Consider the following 18,455-nt stretch of genomic DNA (forward strand, 5'->3'; position numbering starts at 1 on the left):
GTTGTCCAAATTAAGTTCTTAGCAATGCATATTACTAATCAAAAATTACATTTTGATAGGTTTACAGTAGGAATTTTACAAAAAATCTTCATGGAACATGATCTTTACTTAATTTCCTAATGATTTTTGACATAAAAGAAAAATCAATAATTTTGACCCATACAATGTATTTTTGGCTATTGCTACAAATATACCACAGCGACTTAAGACTGGTTTTGTGGTCCAGGGTCACATATAATGGGCTAAAGAAACAGTATTTTAGCCAGAAGCAACGGTTTTAAGTCAAAACCAATGGCAGCTTTTTGCTTCACAAGATTTTAACTGATGAATTGGAGTAGTGTGGATTACTTATGGATTATTGTAATGTTTTTATCAGCTGTTTGGACTCTCAATCTGACGGCACCCATTCACTGCAGAGTATTCACTGGTAAGCAAGTGATGTACTGCTACATTTCTCTAAATATGTTCCCATGAACATGCAAACTCATCTAAATCTTTAATGGTCTGACGGTGAGTACATTTTCAACAGCTCTTCATTTGTGGGTGAACTATTCATTTAATCTGAAGGCTCAGATGAAAGCTCTCAGTTCATTGAGTTTCTGTGGCTCAGCTTTTAGTGCATGGCTCTAGCAGTGCCAAGGTCATGGGTTTGATTTTCAGTCGCTTAGGATAACATTGTCTGCCAAATGCAAAAATGTTGGCTCTACCAAATCTCAACAACAACAAACGTATTTGATATTATCCTTCAGTCGGTGTGATGGACTCTCCTTGCTTTGGCAGTGACCAATGAGCTTTTTCTCAATAATACTGGCAAGCTGCTGTCCCGCTCGAATCTGATCCAAACTAATTTTCCTCAGCAAACAAAAAGCCACGTATCACAAATGCTGATTGTTATGCACAAGCATTTTTTCCCCCTCCTACACTTAAATGACTTGGGAAACAAGAAAATGTTCTTGCAGCACTGTTTGTAATTATTCAATGTGTTTTTGAAGCGAATTCATTATATTACAATTGTTTTCCGTTTATGCAGCACTCCAGAGATTTTGATAAGCTTGCTATTGATTCCCTGCCCGAATAGAGTCGCATGATCTAGAAAAAAAGCATTGTAAATATTGCACTCAAGCACTCAAAACTGGAATTTCTGTAGTTACTATGAATTTTTTCTAGTTATGCTTAATTCTAGACTATATCTTTTTCTTTGTGAGTACAGTCATTATAAAATAATTTTCATTTTCCAGTCAGTTGTTGTAAACTGCTTGAAATGTCATGAAAAATCATGCAAATTGGTTAGAAAATTTGCAAACCCTGGGTGTTGCAATGCATGAAATCAGAGAGAAATGTCAGCAGCAGTCATTTAGTCTGTCACCTCGGTTCCAAATTTAATCGGAGACTGTGACAGACTGAAAAGTGTAAGAATTCACCCAAAAAAGTGAGTAGGTGTGACACCCCTCAGCAAAATTTTGTTTTGAGGCAGTGGATGCCAGAGCCAATAGAGAATGCATTAAACTAACCCTGGAAAGCATATTAAATTAATGTCAGAAAACTCAGTTTTTATGAAATGTAAAAAATCTATATGTTTTACTTACTGATTATACTTACTGTTTTTGGAAAGTAAGATTTTTAATGTTTTTTAAAGAAGTCTCTTCTGCTCACCAAGTCTGCGTTTATTTGATCCAAAGCACAGCAAAACAGTAAAATTTTGAAATATTTTTACTAGTTAAAATAACAGTTTTCTATTTTAATATATTTTAAAATGTAATTTTAAATGTGAGTTTTTTGCATCATTACTCCAGTCACATGATCCTTTAGAAATAATCCTTAAGAGTAGAATTTTTTTAGGTTTCTTTGGTGAATAGTAAGTTCAGAAGAACAGCGTTTTCAGAAGAAAAATTTAGCTTTGATCACAGAAATAAATTACATTTTGAAATATATTTAAATAGAAAGCAGTTATTTTTAATAGTAAAAATATTTCAAAATTGTGTTGCTGTACTTTTGATCAAATAAATGCAGGCTTGATGAACAGAAGAGACTTCTTTAAAAACATTACAATTATTACTGTTCAAAAACTTTTGACTGGTAGTGTATAAACTGAGCAAAATATGCAATTTGATGCATTTCTAGTAGTTTGTAATGTAAATCATTATGATCTTTATAACAGTATTGCAGACTGCTTACTTAAAATGCATATAAATATCATTTGTCAATCTATGTTTTTCTGTAATATGTCTTGTAAGGTGATATTTAAATATTTAATGATGTTTAAGTCCTTAGCAAAGCTCTGTAGTTTCAATAATGCAAAATAATGCAATTGTATGGGTCAAAATTGACTATTTTTCTTTTATTATATATCTTTTATATATTTTGTGAATTTCCCACCGTAAACTTCTTTTGGACAACTTTAAAGGTGATTTTCTCAAATTTTTAATTTTTTTTTTTTTTTTTTACACCATCAGATTGCAGATTTTCAGATAGTTGCATTTCGGCCAAATATCATCCTATCCTAAACAAATATCAATGGAAAGCTTATTTGTTCAGCTTTATAAATCTTAATTTCAAAAAATTCACCTTTATGACTGGTTTTGTGGTCCAGGGTCACATATAAAAGTTATGTTTACCTTTATAAAAATCAGTAAAGATTTCACAGTATAAAGACGTGTGAAACAGAAGCTGAAGGTGGATGTTTATACAATTATACTGAAATTACTTTTACTGGCTAAAAAAGGCATGTAGTAGATTGTATGTAACTGGTTTTATAGCAAACTTGTGATCAGTTTAGAAGCTTTTGAAGTTTGCAGATGAAGTAGGCTTTATAAAGTTAATAAACCTTCACATTAGATGCATTAGCATGTTGATTTTGAATGTCAGAACACAGAATGTTTTTTATTATATTTAATATATTTTGTAAATTTCCCACCGTAAATATATCAAAACTTAATTTTTGATTAGTAATATGCATTGCTAAGAACTTCACTTGAACAACTTTAAAGGTGATTTTCTCAATTTTTATATATTTTTTTACACCTTCAAATTCCAGATTTTCAAATAATTGCATTTCGGCCAAATATTGTCCTATCCTGACAAGCATCAATGGAAAGCTTATATGATACAGTAGGCTTTATAAAGTTCATAAACCTTCAGATTAGATGTATTAGCATGTTGATTTTGAATGTCAGAACACAGAGTGTTTTCTTTTATTATATTTAATATATTTTGTAAATTTCCCACCGTAAATATATCAAAACTTAATTTTTGATTAGTAATATGCATTGTTAAGAACTTCCTTTGGACAACTTTAAAGGTGATTTTCTAAAAAAAAATTGATTTCCTTTTTACACCCTCAGAATCCAGATTTTCAAAAAAGTTGCATTTCGGCCAAATATCGTCCTATCCTAACAAACCATACATCAGTGGAAAGCTTATGACTGTTTTTGTGATCCAGGGTCACATATAAAAGTTATTCTTATGTTTGCCTTTCTAAAAAACAGTAAAGATTTCACAGTAAAAAGACGTGTGAAACAGAAGCTGAAGGTGGATGTTTATACAATTATACTAACATAACTTTTACTGACTAAAAAAAAAAGACATGCAGTAGATTATGTGCAACTGGTTTTACAGCAAACTTGTGATCAGTTTAGAGGCTTAATTAATTTCCCACCATAAATATATCCAAACTTTTTGATTATTATTTTTGATTAGTAATATGCATTGCTAAAAACTTTGTTTGGACTACTTTAATGGTGATTTTCTCAATTTTTTAAACATTTTTTTACACCCTCAGATTCCAGATTTTCAAATCTCTGGCCTAATATTGTCCTATCCTAACAAACCATGCATCAATGGAAAGCTTATTTATTCAGTTTTATAAATCTCAATTTCAAAAAATGGACCCTTATGATTAGTTTTGTGGTCCAGGATCACATCTAAAAGTTATTCTTATGTTTACCTTGAAAATGACTTTCACTGGCTAAAAAAAGACATGTAGTAGATTGTGTGCAACTCTTTTTACAGCAAACTTGTGATCAGTTTAGAGGCTTATGAAATTTGCAGATGAAATATGATACAATAGGTTTTATAAGGTTAATAAACCTTCAGATTAGATGCATTAGCATGTTGTTTTTGAATGTCAGAACACAGAATGTTGATTTGACCGAGAGGTTAAGAAAGAAACACGTACTGTTGCTTCCCCAGCATGACACCAAAGGCATGAAGGCCTCCAAAAAAAGCCTTGCAGGCAGTGCGCAGGACTGAACCGAGGGGAGGGGAGAGAAGAAGATGGTCTGAAATAAAAGCAGCTGTTCCCGGAGGTTTGCTGAATACGCGTTATGTTTATGGGTGCCGCTGGAGCTGGTCTCCACCAGCCTTTGGAGAGCTAAGCTAAGCAGACTGCTGGCGAGTCTGACGACCTGCAGGACAGGCAGGAAACTACAGGCCCAATCTGTGGATCTCTAACCCTCCTCTAACGGACTGACACGTGGTTGGTGAGTGTGACGGATGCTTGGACAGATCGATTGGCTTGGTTTGTTTGAAATAGATAATGAGGAACATTCAGCTTGTAATTGTATTTTAAAGGAAATGTGGTGAAAAGGAGGACTTTTCAGGGAGTTTGTAGTCATTGTTAGTGATTGGAGGAGACTGTGGCGATTAACACATTACTTTGGTAATGAGCACTTGCTCTGTGATGAGAAGTAGGAGATTTGCAGGTGTTTGCTGTACAGGGATGAGAGTAGGGAGATTTTGTTAATGATTATTTTACAACTTGATGAACCGCATAATGATTTATATAATTGAGAGAATAATTGTTCCTGACTAAATACCATTTGGCAGTGTTGTTTTTGTTTTGTGTCTATGTACTTTTAGTCCTTCCGAAGTAAATTAAACTATGAATGAACAATACTACAGCATTAATTAATCTTTATTAATCTTAATGTTGATTTCAGCATTTACTAATGCATTATTAAAATCATGTTGTGTTTGTTAACATTTGTTAATGCACTGTGAAATAACCTGAATAATTAACGAGTGTGTTTTTATTAACTAACATTAACAAAGATTAATAAATAGGTGTATTTTTTAATGTTTGTTCATCGTAGTTAATATATTAACTAATGTTAACAAATGACACCTTATTGTAAAGTGTTACCAATCAATAATTAATTAGTTAATTATTTAATTATACATGTCATTATTATATATCGTTTTATGTCATATTATATACATAATATATGCATATATCAATATCTGTTGTTAATAATACATAGTGCTTATATATACAAAAAATGTTTTAAATGTAATATATTGGTTAACAATTGTAATATGTACTTATTTTATATAACATATATTGTTTTTAATAAGTTAATATTATATTATAAACATTTATTACTATAATTATTGTCATCAATCATCATTGTTATTGCTAGAATTTTATTGTATTATATGTATTTTTTTATAAATATTAATATATGTATATATTTATATTTATTTACTGTTATTAATATATTATTATTATACTGGTCGCCAGACATTCAAGAACTGTTAAAATAAAATATGAAAATTATTTTTTATTCCTGAATTAAATTACGAGACTTAAATTGAAGTTACGAGAATTAAGCCGAAGTTACGAAAATTAAGCCGAAGTTACGAGAATTAAATCGAAATTACCAGAATTAAGTCGAAGTTAAAGAAGTCGAAGTTGCGAGAATTAAGCTAAAGTTACAAAAATTAAGTCGAAGTTGCGAGAAATGGGTCAAAATTACCAGAATTAAGACGAACGTTCGATAATTAAGACGAAGTTACGAGAATTAAATCGAAATTACGAGAATTAAGTCGGAATTACCAGAATTAAGGTGAACGTTCCAAAATTAAGCCGAAGTTACGAGAATTAAATCGAAATTACCAGAATTAAGACGAACGTTCGAGAATTATGCCGAAGTTACGAGAATTAAGTCGAAATTACCAGAATTAAGACGAACGTTCGAGAATTATGCCGAAGTTACGAGAATTAAGTCGAAATTACCAGAATTAAGACGAACGTTCGAGAATTATGCCGAAGTTACGAGAATTAAATCGAAATTACCAGAATTAAGATGAACGTTCGAGAATTATGCCGAAGTTACGAGAATTAAGTCGAAATTACCAGAATAAAGCTGAAGTTACGAGAATTAAGCCGAAGTTACGAAAATTAAGCCGAAGTTGTGAGAATTAAATCGAAATTACCGGAATTAAGTCGAAGTTAGAGAAGTCGAAGTTGCGAGAATTACAAAAATTAAGTCGAAGTTGCGAGAATTGGGTCGAAGTTACAAGAATTAAGTCAAAATTACTAGAGTTAAGTCAAAGTTACGAGAATTAAAGGAACCGTATGTAAGAAATTTATGTCAGTTAATCATAAAATGGCCCTGACATGTCACTAGACATTAAGAAATCATGTTCATTTCAAATACTTATATCACTGACAACAGTGGTCCGGCCAGGATATTGTCATTTAAAAGTGAGAGTTGCAGCCCACAACTGATGTTATTGTTGTCATTTTGTGTTTTGGTCTGAGGCTCCACCCTCCAGCTATCTACCAATCACGAAGTCAGTAGAGTTTTGTGATCCGGGTTGCCAGCTCTGTTACAGCTGCGGCTATACGAACGTGTCGGATAAAACATGTATAACGTTACGAAACCTAAAAGACCTCGTTATGAATCCGAAATACGTCGTGACAAAGTCCGAAATAAAAATAGGATTTGTATAGGATATGCCTTTGAAAGATGGAGTCGGCTGAAAACGGAGAAGAATTTGAAGATAGACGCCATCGTTGGTAATTTTCTCCTGGACAAGTAAGATTCATCTATGTTTGGATAACTTTGCTTCCGTACACAGTGGATTTCCCACGGTTGGTCGTGCAAAATGCGTTCATAAAAAGCTTTATATCGCACCACTAGCAGGGTATGAAAACAATCTATGTTCCGACTGAAATGTGGTATTACAGTACATCTTTACGAAATATTTGGCTAATCGCCATCTGTAAATTTTTGCGATACATAATTAGTTCGCAAAACATCTCTTGTGAAGCATAAACATAATTAACAGAAGAAAAACAAATTACTGTGTAGGACTCGTCACTTGAAGCTCCTTGTAGCACTAGCAGCCTACTCCTGCAGCTTAGCTGGCAACCTCGAGTCAGGGGGGAGCGGGAGGGGATACACCGTTCTACAGTATTTTGAAAGTGATTGCAGTACCAGTTTTGGTCGCAATCCTACATACGGTTCCTTTAAGTAGAAATTACGAGAATTAAATCAAAGTTACGAGAATTAAGTCGAAATTTTGAGAGTTAAGTCGAAATTACGACAGTTAAATCGAAATTACGATAATTAAGTCGAAGTTGTAAGAATTAAGATGAAATTGCGAGAATTAAACCGAAATTACAAGAATTAAGTCAAAGTTACGAGAATTAAGTCGAAGTTACGAGAATTAAGTCAAAATTGCGAGAATTAAGACGAAGTTACGATAATTAAGTCGAAGTTACGAGAATTAAGTTGAAGTTGCAAGAATTAAGATGAAATTGCGAGAATTAAGATGAAATTGCGAGAATTAATTCGAAGTTACGAGAATTAAGTCGAAAATTTAGAGAATAAAGTGGAAATATTTAAAATAATTTTGACTTTATTCTCAAAGTATTAGGACTTTAATCTCGTAATGTTAGAATTTTTTATTTATTATTATTTATTTTTTTACGTGGCACTAAAATACTGTCGTACCAACCATTGTGTTGTTAATAAAATAAGTTTTATCAACTTTCATTTGTTTATTTATTTATTTTTTTTAATTGCACATGTTCAAATAAGTTTGTTTGGAAATGTCAGTGTTTTTTTAACAAACCCCTAAGCATTAAACTTAGTAGTATCTCAACCAGTTTGTTTGTGGTGTGAAAATTCAAATCCTGCAGCTGGTTGAGAAGAGTTAATCTGATATAAATGAACAAAGTCCCACAGACTGCATTGAACCTTACCAATTGCTTGGCAACACCCTTGCAACCATTCAGTAAACTCTAGTATAATTTCAGTGACTTTTGCTATAGCAGATCTAGTTTTGTACTATTTCTACAGTGTTTGGTAATAAAAGCGTTTTCATTTTGCGGTGAAATCCTATATCGAGCTGTTTATTGAATCGGTCATAAACCTGCTTAGCTTGAACCGCCAGCAATCTTCCTGCAGACTGATGTCAGACTCTAGGCTCTGTCTTAATGACTGAGAACACAAGCTTCTCATTAACAACTTGTTTCTTTTTTACCTGATCAATTCTGTCACTGTCCTGAAATTGCCTGTAAATTTGTTTTTTCTCTCTCTTTTACCTTCACTCCCTCTGCAACAAATAACAAAATTGACTTTGTGCAAATTTAATTTCACTCACCCTTAGAAAGTTTTTCAATGTGACAAACATTGAAACAGGGATTGTTTTGTTTTAGGAAAAGGCATTTTGTGGTGATACATTTCTTTATTTTTCCTTAAAATAGTCCTTAACACCATTAATGTACACATTGCATGTTAATTTAATTAATCAAAACAGTGACAATATAATAATTACAAACTTCAACAGTGTACCTACATAAATACCAGTGTTGTCAGAGCAAGTCAAATGTCATCAATAATCTAGTTTACTTTAAAAACATGGCGTATTCAACAACTTAGTTATTGAATATGCCATAATGAATATGACATGGATATTCAACAACAATCAAGACAAATGTAGCATGGGGACTTACGTGGTATTTTATGCGTCAGGAATTGAATGAATGATAAAAAGTGGCTGTTCCAATGTGTTTGGAGGATTTTGTGACATCAGCCTTAAAGGAAAGGTGTTTCAGAAACAGAGCGAGTTTTCTTTTTCTTTTTTTATAAAAAAATCTGAAAATGTGCACTAATAAATTAGTAACCATAAATCCACAAATTAAGACACTAATTTAAGCAAAAATTCTTATAAAATCATAAATTAATGGCATGAATTATTGCATGCATTAAAAAAAAATAATAGTATTTTTGTTTTCTAATACAAATATGTACACCTCTTTAAATTAAGATACATTACCAGTCAAAAGTTTTTCCACAAATTAAGACCTTAAGGTCTTAAATCAAAGCAAAAGTTCTTATAAAATCATACATTAATGGCATGAATTATTGCATGCATTAAAAAAACTAGTATTTTTGTTTTCTAATACAAATATGTAAACATCTTTAAATCAAGATGCACTACCAGTCAAAAGTTTTTCCACAAATTAAGAGCTTAAGGTCTTAATCAGAGCAAGCATTCTTAAGAAATCATAAATTAATGGCATGAACTATTGCATGCATTGAACAAGTCCTAGTATTTTTGTTTTCTAATACAAAAATGTACCCCTCTTTAAATCAAGATACACTACCAGTCAAAAGTTGTTCCACAAATTAAGACCTTAAGGTCTTAAATCAGAGCAAACATTCTTAAAAATCATAAATTAATGGCATGAAATGTTGATTGCATTAAAAAAAAATCCTAATATTTTTGTTTTCTAATACAGATATGTAAAAATCTTTAAATCAAGATACACTACCAGTCAAAAGTATTTGAACAGTAAGATTTTTAATGTTTTTTTTTCCAGTCTTTTCTGCTCACCAAGCCTGCATTTATTTGATTCAAAGTACAGCAAAAACTTTTTAAGTTGAAAATGTTGAAATATTTTTACTGTTAAAAAAACTGCTTTCTATTTGAATGTATTTTACAGTGTAATTTATTCCTGTGATTTCAAAGCTGAATTTTTAGCATCCTTACTCTAGTCACATGATCCTTCAGAAATCATTCTAATATTCTGATTTGCTGCTCAAAAAACAAGTATTATTATTATGTTGAAAACAGCTGAGTAGAATTTCTTCAGGTTTCTTTGATAAATAGAAAGCGCCCCTTTTCTTTAAAATTATTTGTGAAATTTACTAGCAATTTCTGAGCAAAAATTGTTTGAAAATTGTTTTTCCATCTAAATTGTACATAAATGTTTTGCGGTGAAGCTACTTTGGCCAAAAAAAAAAAAAAAAAAAAAAACATTTCACAACAATTACAAAGAAACATCAGTTGAATTAAATGTCATTTTGGCTTAGAAAAACTTTAAAAATATTTTCTTGTAACTTGTATTTCACCAGTCCAATATTGTTTTTATTGTACTTCCTATTTTTTGTAAATTATTTGTAAAATTTACTCGCAGTTTCTGAATAAAAAATATTTCTTAGCTCTATTCATATAAATACTATTATTCGTTTTGATAGACAAACGATTGCAATTTTATAGACAAATAAGCTTTTCTACTGTAAATGAAGTTTAACAAAGCAACAAAATAAAATAAAAATCCTAATTATGAATGTATCAGCTTTTTTCATAGTAAAACATTTACAGTTGTTTAATGCTGCTTCATATCACATTACATGTTTGGTTGTTTTTATCTGTAAATATATTTATTCAAATACATTTTAATGTTGCTCTTTCTCAAGATTTAAGGTCTTAAATTAGAGCAAAAATTCTTTAAAAAAATCATAAATTAATGGCATGCAATGTTGCATGCATTGAAATAAAATATTTAATATTTTAATATTTTTGTTTTCTAATACAAATATGTAAACATCTTTAAATCAAGATACACTACCAGTCAAAAGTATTTGAACAGTAAGACCTTTAATGTTTTTTTCAGTCTTTTCTGCTCACCAAGCCTGCATTTATTTGATCCAAAGTACAGCAAAAACTTTTTAAATATTTCAAAATTTTGAAATATTCAAAGCCGAATTTTTACCATCATTTCTCCAGTCACATGATCCTTCAGAAATCATTCTAAAATTCTGATTTACTGCTCAAAAAACAAGTATTATTATTATTATTATTATGTTGAAAAGAGCCGAGTAGGAATTTTTCAGGTTTCTTTGATGAATGAGTACTTCCTGTTTTTTGTAAATTATTTGTGGAATTTACTAGCAGTTTCTGAGTACAAATATTCTATTCTATGAGTACTCTATTCATGTAAATCCTGTTTTGCAGTTTAGATACTTTTCATTGAGTAAAACTGTTTTTGATAGACAAACAATTGCAATTTTATAAGCTCTTCTACTGTAAATGAAGTTTAAGAAAGCAGTTGTTTAATGCTGCTTCGTATCACTGCTTTTGACTTGGTTACAATTTTGGTTGTTTTTATCTGCAAATAAATTTATTTAAATACTGTTTAATGTTGATCTTTCATTGAAACTTTCACTGTTTTTGCTCAGAAATTGCTAGTAAGTTTTACAAACAAAGAAACAGTTGAATTAAATGTGAAACTTTGACATAGAAAAAAGCAAAATAATACATTCTTCTAAAATGTGTTCCAATAACCTTCTATTTACTACTTCAAAAAAATCTTTTTTTAAAGTGTTGTTGATTTTGTCCCAGATAAATACTGCTCTGATGGAAAGTGTAGCTTGACTTTAGTTTAACTACTTGGAAGTAGTAGTAACTTGGGAACCTGCATTTCAAGGTAGCCTCACCAGCACTAAAATATCTACAGTTCATTCCCAGTATTATAAACTCTATAATGTTGCAGTTTCTCCATCTTTCGTAAAAGTTGAATCAGACGTTCAGTTGAGCAGGTTGTGGATCTTCTAAAGTTCTCCAGCTCTCTCTCAGAAACCCGACTCCTCCGGACAGCCTGGTTTAAAATAAGTTAGATTTATTTTTGCGGCTACTTGGCGCCTAGATTACTTCACTTTCCTGTCATGCGAGCTCTGGACTGTACATAACTCATTACAAGATCGCCTCGGATTGTTGACACACTTTAGACGTGAGCATTTGTATAATCTCAAGAAGAAAGCTTTCAACCAGGAACTAAAGCTGTCCTATAGAGCGCTTACTTTCCTAAATATGAAGAACACGGATGTTCCATCATCTTTTTCAACACAGAGCTGCTTTTAAAAGCATCTGAAGTGCAAAAGTAGCTGTTACCAGGCTTATTTTGGGTGGTGGATGTCTGTGGTTGCACATCCTTCTTGACAGGTTGATGGGTTTACAGCAATGTCCCCCACCACACACCAGCACGGTTAAAATAGAGTACTCTTTACCCGCTGATGTTATGTTCCACCACCCATGATCATGCATCATATGACTGCTGTGCATTTTAGAAATGGCTTCTATCTTCAGGGCTGGGTGATTACAGTTATTTTGATCCTTTTTTTTTTGGCTATATTGTGTGCATATATGTAGGACTGAGTGATATAGCTCCTTTTTATTTATTCAACTTGAATCAGCATGTTAATATTTATGCATTTCTTTTGAAATGGAAAAACATTTTTTTAAACATGGGCGTATTTTATAATATAGCTCTATAAAATTATTATTATTATTTATTATTTAATAATATTTTATATATTTTAATATTTTTTAATGCATGAATCAGTATCTTAATATGTATGCATTTCCTTTGAAATGAAAAAAAAAAAAACATTAAAAAGCAGATTTAAAATGTTTAATGTTTAACAAAATTTGAAAAAAAATAAAAAAGAATCTGCTTAAAATAATCTAGCCATTTTTCCATAAGAACTATATTCATATAATTTTATATGCACTAATGTAACAATTGATATTGTTTTATATTACATCAGACATATGAATAAGTTGCCTATATAATAAAACAACAACTAATTATTATCATTATTATTATTATTATTATTATTATTATTATTATATAGGCCACTTATTCAAATAATAATAATGATAATTATTAACAACAACAACCACAATTATAAAAATATTTATATAATAATAATAAAATAATAATTATTATTATTATTATATTTAATACTTAATACTTGTATTTACATACAATTTACTGTATAATACAGGGCTGCTGAAAAATATAATAACAACAACAACTAATAATATCGATATATTTTTTTCTTATCAATGAAGGATACAAAGAATCTTATTTTTATTATATTTGTTTTGTTTTAAGCATTAAATAAAAATAGACTGTTTTAATGCATGTTTATGATCTCTGTTGTTCCAAAAAAAAAGAAAGAAAAAAAAAGCATCTACTTAAAATAATCTAGCCATTTCCCTAGGAATTATTATTTGTAACCATTTTCATTTATATGCACCAATTTAATAATAAATAATATTTCGTAACATCAGACATTTGAATAAGTGGCCTAAATAATAATAACAATAATAATAATAATAATTGTTATTATTGTTATACATACAATTTACTATATAATATACGGCTGCTGAAAATAAATAAATTAATAAAAATAAACTATTATTATTATTATTATTATTATACATACATACAATTTACTATAGAATAAAGGGCTGCTGATTTTTTCATGATTAATAATAATAATAAATGTTTTTATAATAATAATTTAATTTTAATTATAATTAACTTTTTATTATTTTTAACAATTTTTATTTATATGCACCAATTTAATAATATATAATATTTAGGAATATTAGACATTTTAATAAGTGTGGCATATAATAATAATAATTATTATTATTATTATTATGTAGGCCACTTATTCAAATAATAATAATTTGATAAAATTACTATTATTATTATTATTATTATTATTATTATTATTATTATTAATACATACAATTTACAATATAATACAGGGATGCTGAAAAAAATATTGATAATAATAATAACAATTTGTGTATTTTTTCATTCTTTATTTTGTATCAATCAAGGATACAAAATATTTGTATATTTTATATAAACAAAAAATAATAATAAGCTGTTTTAATGCATATTTATGATCTCTTTTGTTCCAAAAAAAGCATCTACTTAACATAATCTAGCCATTTTCTGCACAGAACTATATTTAAGAACTATATTCATATTATTTTCATTTATATGCACCAACTTTTAATTATTTTTTAAACAATTTTTATTTATATGCACCAATTTAAAATGATATTATTTTGAAACATCAGACATTTGAATAAGTGACATGTATAATAAATAATAATAATAATTATAACAATTATTATTATTATGTAGGTTACTTTTTGAAATAATAATAATAACAATACTAAATATTATTATTAATATTATTATTTATTTATTTAAATTTTTTCCCTTATCAATCGAGAATACAAAGAGTCATATTTTTTATAATTTCTTAATCTTTTTTAGGTAAACATGAAATTAGAAGTGGCTGTTTTAATGCATGTTTATGATCTCAGTTGTTCCAAAATAAATAAATAAACACGTTTGCCTTTGTGATAACTGAACAAACATTAAAGTGATGCCTTGACTCCCAGTGGGAATGAAAATATTGAACCGCCACCTGATAAAGCAGAAACTCAGGAGCTCAGAGACTTGATTTGATCAGGCTTTACTTCAACACATTTTCTCCAACAATGTGACTCTATTCTGGTATGTAATACCCACTTTTCATGATCCCATAAATTCCTGATCGATAAAATCAAGTACTACCTTCCATTTTGACATGCTGAAAACTCACATTACTGAAGTAAAACACATGATTCTGGGGCGTTGTAGCATAATGCTAAAGCATCAGGCTGGAAACTAGGGCTGGTCCGAATACCATTTTTTGAGCTTCGAAGCTTCGGTAGTAATCCACATCGAATATTCGAAGCTTCGGTGGGAGGGGCTGAACATATTCTTCTCTCTAATAAAGGCAGGAATCTCTGTATGTCTTTCTGTTTGCATTTTTATTATGTCGAGAACAGTTCATCCAAACGATTTTTGCTGTGGACCCAAGGGAGTGCAGTGTTGCATTTTGGTGCAATGTGGACACATAACATGTTCAGAATTAATAAATTGAAATAGATCATTGTAAGTTGGAAGAGGCGCATCACACAGGCAGAGCTTATATGCTTCATGAACGGACACTGCCCTAGTGATACAAAAACACACAGGTCTGTTAAGAGCAATACTTTTAATAAGGTAGCCTAACATATTCAAACAAATCACTCCCAAATCAGAAATTAGCAGCACAGTAATTACTGACACCATAAAGGGTAGGCTATTTAAATAAAAGAAGAAAGAAAAAAATGGCGCGGTGTTTATATATAAATAAATATATATACATTATATATAACGTTTGTGTATATAAGCCTATATATAAAATACATATGTATATTATTTTGAAACCCAAAATAAATGAGGCTCAAACATTATTAACAAACGTGCGTGTTTATTTGAGCACTTCCGTCAGTGAACAAGCAGCCTACAAAACGCTACAATAAATCAAATAAATAATACATTTAAATATGAAACTAGCCTTAATAAAAATGTTAAATAGGCTATTAAACAAACATTCGTTGCAAAAATTCCTAAAACCTCGCCTGGACCTCGTCCGACAGCTCATCAGAATTACTGGCCCGAGTCTGACTGGAACCGGTCTTTTTTCTCTTTCTCTTCCCCATTACACAGCTGCTGTTTTTAATAGCAAAGTGATTACATTTATTTTCGTTTATTTAGGTTAAAGTTAATTTAGAAATATATTTGTAACACTTTTTATTTGTTAAATTTAAGTTTTTTAAAACTTAATTTTAGCCAATTTAGCCCACAAGTCATCACGATTTCAATTAAAATCCATAGATATAAAAAACTTAAAGCATATCACAATATTAATTGAATCCTTTAACCTAGATAAAAGTGTGCTATTAGGCGCATATCCAATCGTTTGTGCGGAGAGTAAAGCTGAAGCGCGCTTTGCAGAACATGGATTAACAACTTAATTTTTGCTCATAAAGGTAAGAGTAATATATCATCCGGAACTGTTAAAAAATAATTTTAAATAATTCAAATCGAAAACAAAAATCTTTCATTAGCTATAGGCCTAATCCATAAATATGCGTTTAGGCATTAAAGGCGCGTCCAATGAGCAAATGGCGAGTCAGGATCGTCAACTCCATCTTTGTATCAAATACTAGTTTATTAATAATAAATTCAAATATCTCCTTACTTTTTCCCTCGACACATTCATGGTATTTTTTTTGGGCTGTGGGCGCAAGTGGGCCCGACTGTACTTTATAGTGTCTCTCAAATATTGCTCAATCTCTCTCTCTCTCTTTCTTTTTTTTTTTTTTTTTTTTTTGCTGTCTCTGTGTTAGTGGCGCAGTAGTCTGATCTTCTTCATTCATATTTAAGCGCGAATGAGAACCGTTTCGCGGGGGATGCAAGGTGTATGAAAAAAAGAATATTCGAATCTCAAAATTTAAAATCGAATGCCAACAGACCGAACGAATATTCGAATAATCGAATATTCTGGTCCAGCCCTACTGGAAACTGCTTGGTTGTAAACTCAGAACCCACAAGAGATGATGCATGAAACTCCATAGTGCCCTTGAGCAAAGCACTTAACCACCAGGTTGCTCCAGGGAGATATTAAGTGTGCTTTAAGCTTTAGATAAAAGCTTCTGCCGCATGACAAATAATTAGATAAGTAAATGAAATTACCAGATGTGACACTGGAATAACTTATAGGAGCACATAGTAATGCCTGACCAAACATTGCAGCATGTGGAGCCATTAAAGCGTATATTTCACTTACAGATGATTTAAAATGCCAAGCTTCCAGCACGTTTTTCTACACAACTGCAGAAGTAAACCTAAAACACGCCGCCTGATTCATCTTTATGTACCTATTTAATAAATGCTTCAGTGCCATAAATAAGTCTTTAAATGGAACGGAATCATTAAAAGTTAATGAAGAGTCCGTTTTGCTGATCGTGCCGCAATCCAGCATTTTATATCATGATGGGGCTCACTGCTTTTACTGCAACTGCAGACAGTCGCCAACCATTAGTGCAGTCTATAATGGATGTTATATGATTATAGCTGGGTGAATCTTACAAAACTTGTCAAGAAAATATTTTAGATCTATCGATCTATCAGTCTATCCATATCGATATCTATACTCTCTCTATATCTCTATCCTTATACAGTGTGTGTGTGTGTGTATATATATATATTTTTTTATTGTATTTTTTATGTTTTTTTTAGGTAAATAAGAAATAAGTAGTTGTTTTGGTAACACTTTACAATAAGGTTCATTAGTTAAACATTAGTTAATGTATTAACTAACATGAACTAACCATGAGCAATACATTTGTTACCGTATTTACTAATCTTTATTAACGTTAGTTAACAGAAATACAGTTGTTCATTGTTTGTTCATGTTAGTTTACATTGCATTAACTAATGTTAACAAAATTTTAATAATGCATTAGTAAATGTTGAAATTAACATTAACAAAAATTAATAAATGCTGTATAAGTGCAGTTCATTATTAGTTCATGTTAACTAATGTGGTTAACTAATGAACCTTATTGTAAAGTGTTACCGTTGTTTTTTATTATTTTTAACTATAATTAACTTTGAATAATTTTATAACAAACACAAACTACGTTGGGATTTATCTAGTAATTAATGATTTTTCTTTTTCTTTTCTTTTTTTTTTTTATTTATCAATTACCATGTACTTTGTATATTAATATTAATATAGTATATTCATACTTTTTCAGTCCAAAAAAGAAAAAAATATATAAATTATGTTTTGCATAAAGAAATTACAGCCTATTGGTAAATGGAACATGATATTGAGATATTTAGAATTTTCAGACTATGTATATATGTTTAGTATTTTGTAGAATTTATGCTGGTTTTATTTTATTTATTTTATAATGGGATTGCACTCTGTAACATTTTTCCATTTTATTTAGATTTTTTTATTTTAGTTAAAAAATAAAAAGTACTTCAGTCCAAACGCAGAAGAAAAAAATATATACATTTTTTTGCATTTTTTTTATTGCATAAGGAAATTAAAGCCTATTGTTAAATACAATGTATTATTGAGACATTTTACATTTTCTGTTTAATTTATGCTGTTTTTTTATCTTTCGACATTTGATTTAGATTTTTTTTTGTTATAATGTAAAATTTACTTTATATATTAATATGTATTAGGGGATAACGTGTAAAATTATTATTATTTTTTTTTAATTAATCAATGTAAAAAAAAATCTAAATGGTTCTGCTAAATATAAAGTAATATTTTTTTCATTGTGGTTTTTGGGTGAAAAATTACTAGGAAACCAGTTACTCTTTATTATAAGATTCCTACTTTATTATTAATTCATAAGGTTTTTATTTTATTTTATTTTATTTTTAATTTTTTATTATTATTTTCTTTTCTTTTCTAAAACATGTGCCAAATTGGCACTGCGGATCATTGTTTATTATAAGATTCCTACTTTATTAATTTATAAGGTTTTCTTTTCTTTTCTTTTCTTTTCTTTTCTTTTTCTTTTAATTTATTTTCTTTTAATTTCTTTTCTTTTCTTTTCTTTTCTTTTATTTTATGCTCATTGCCGTGCATGCCATGTATGAATACATTCTGTATGGTTTTCATTTTTTTTTCTTAGAAATTTATTATTATTTAGCCATTTTTCCATTT

The sequence above is a fragment of the Garra rufa genome, chromosome 8 (assembly GCF_049309525.1).
Source record: "Garra rufa chromosome 8, GarRuf1.0, whole genome shotgun sequence".
Classification (NCBI taxonomy): Eukaryota; Metazoa; Chordata; class Actinopteri; order Cypriniformes; family Cyprinidae; genus Garra; species Garra rufa.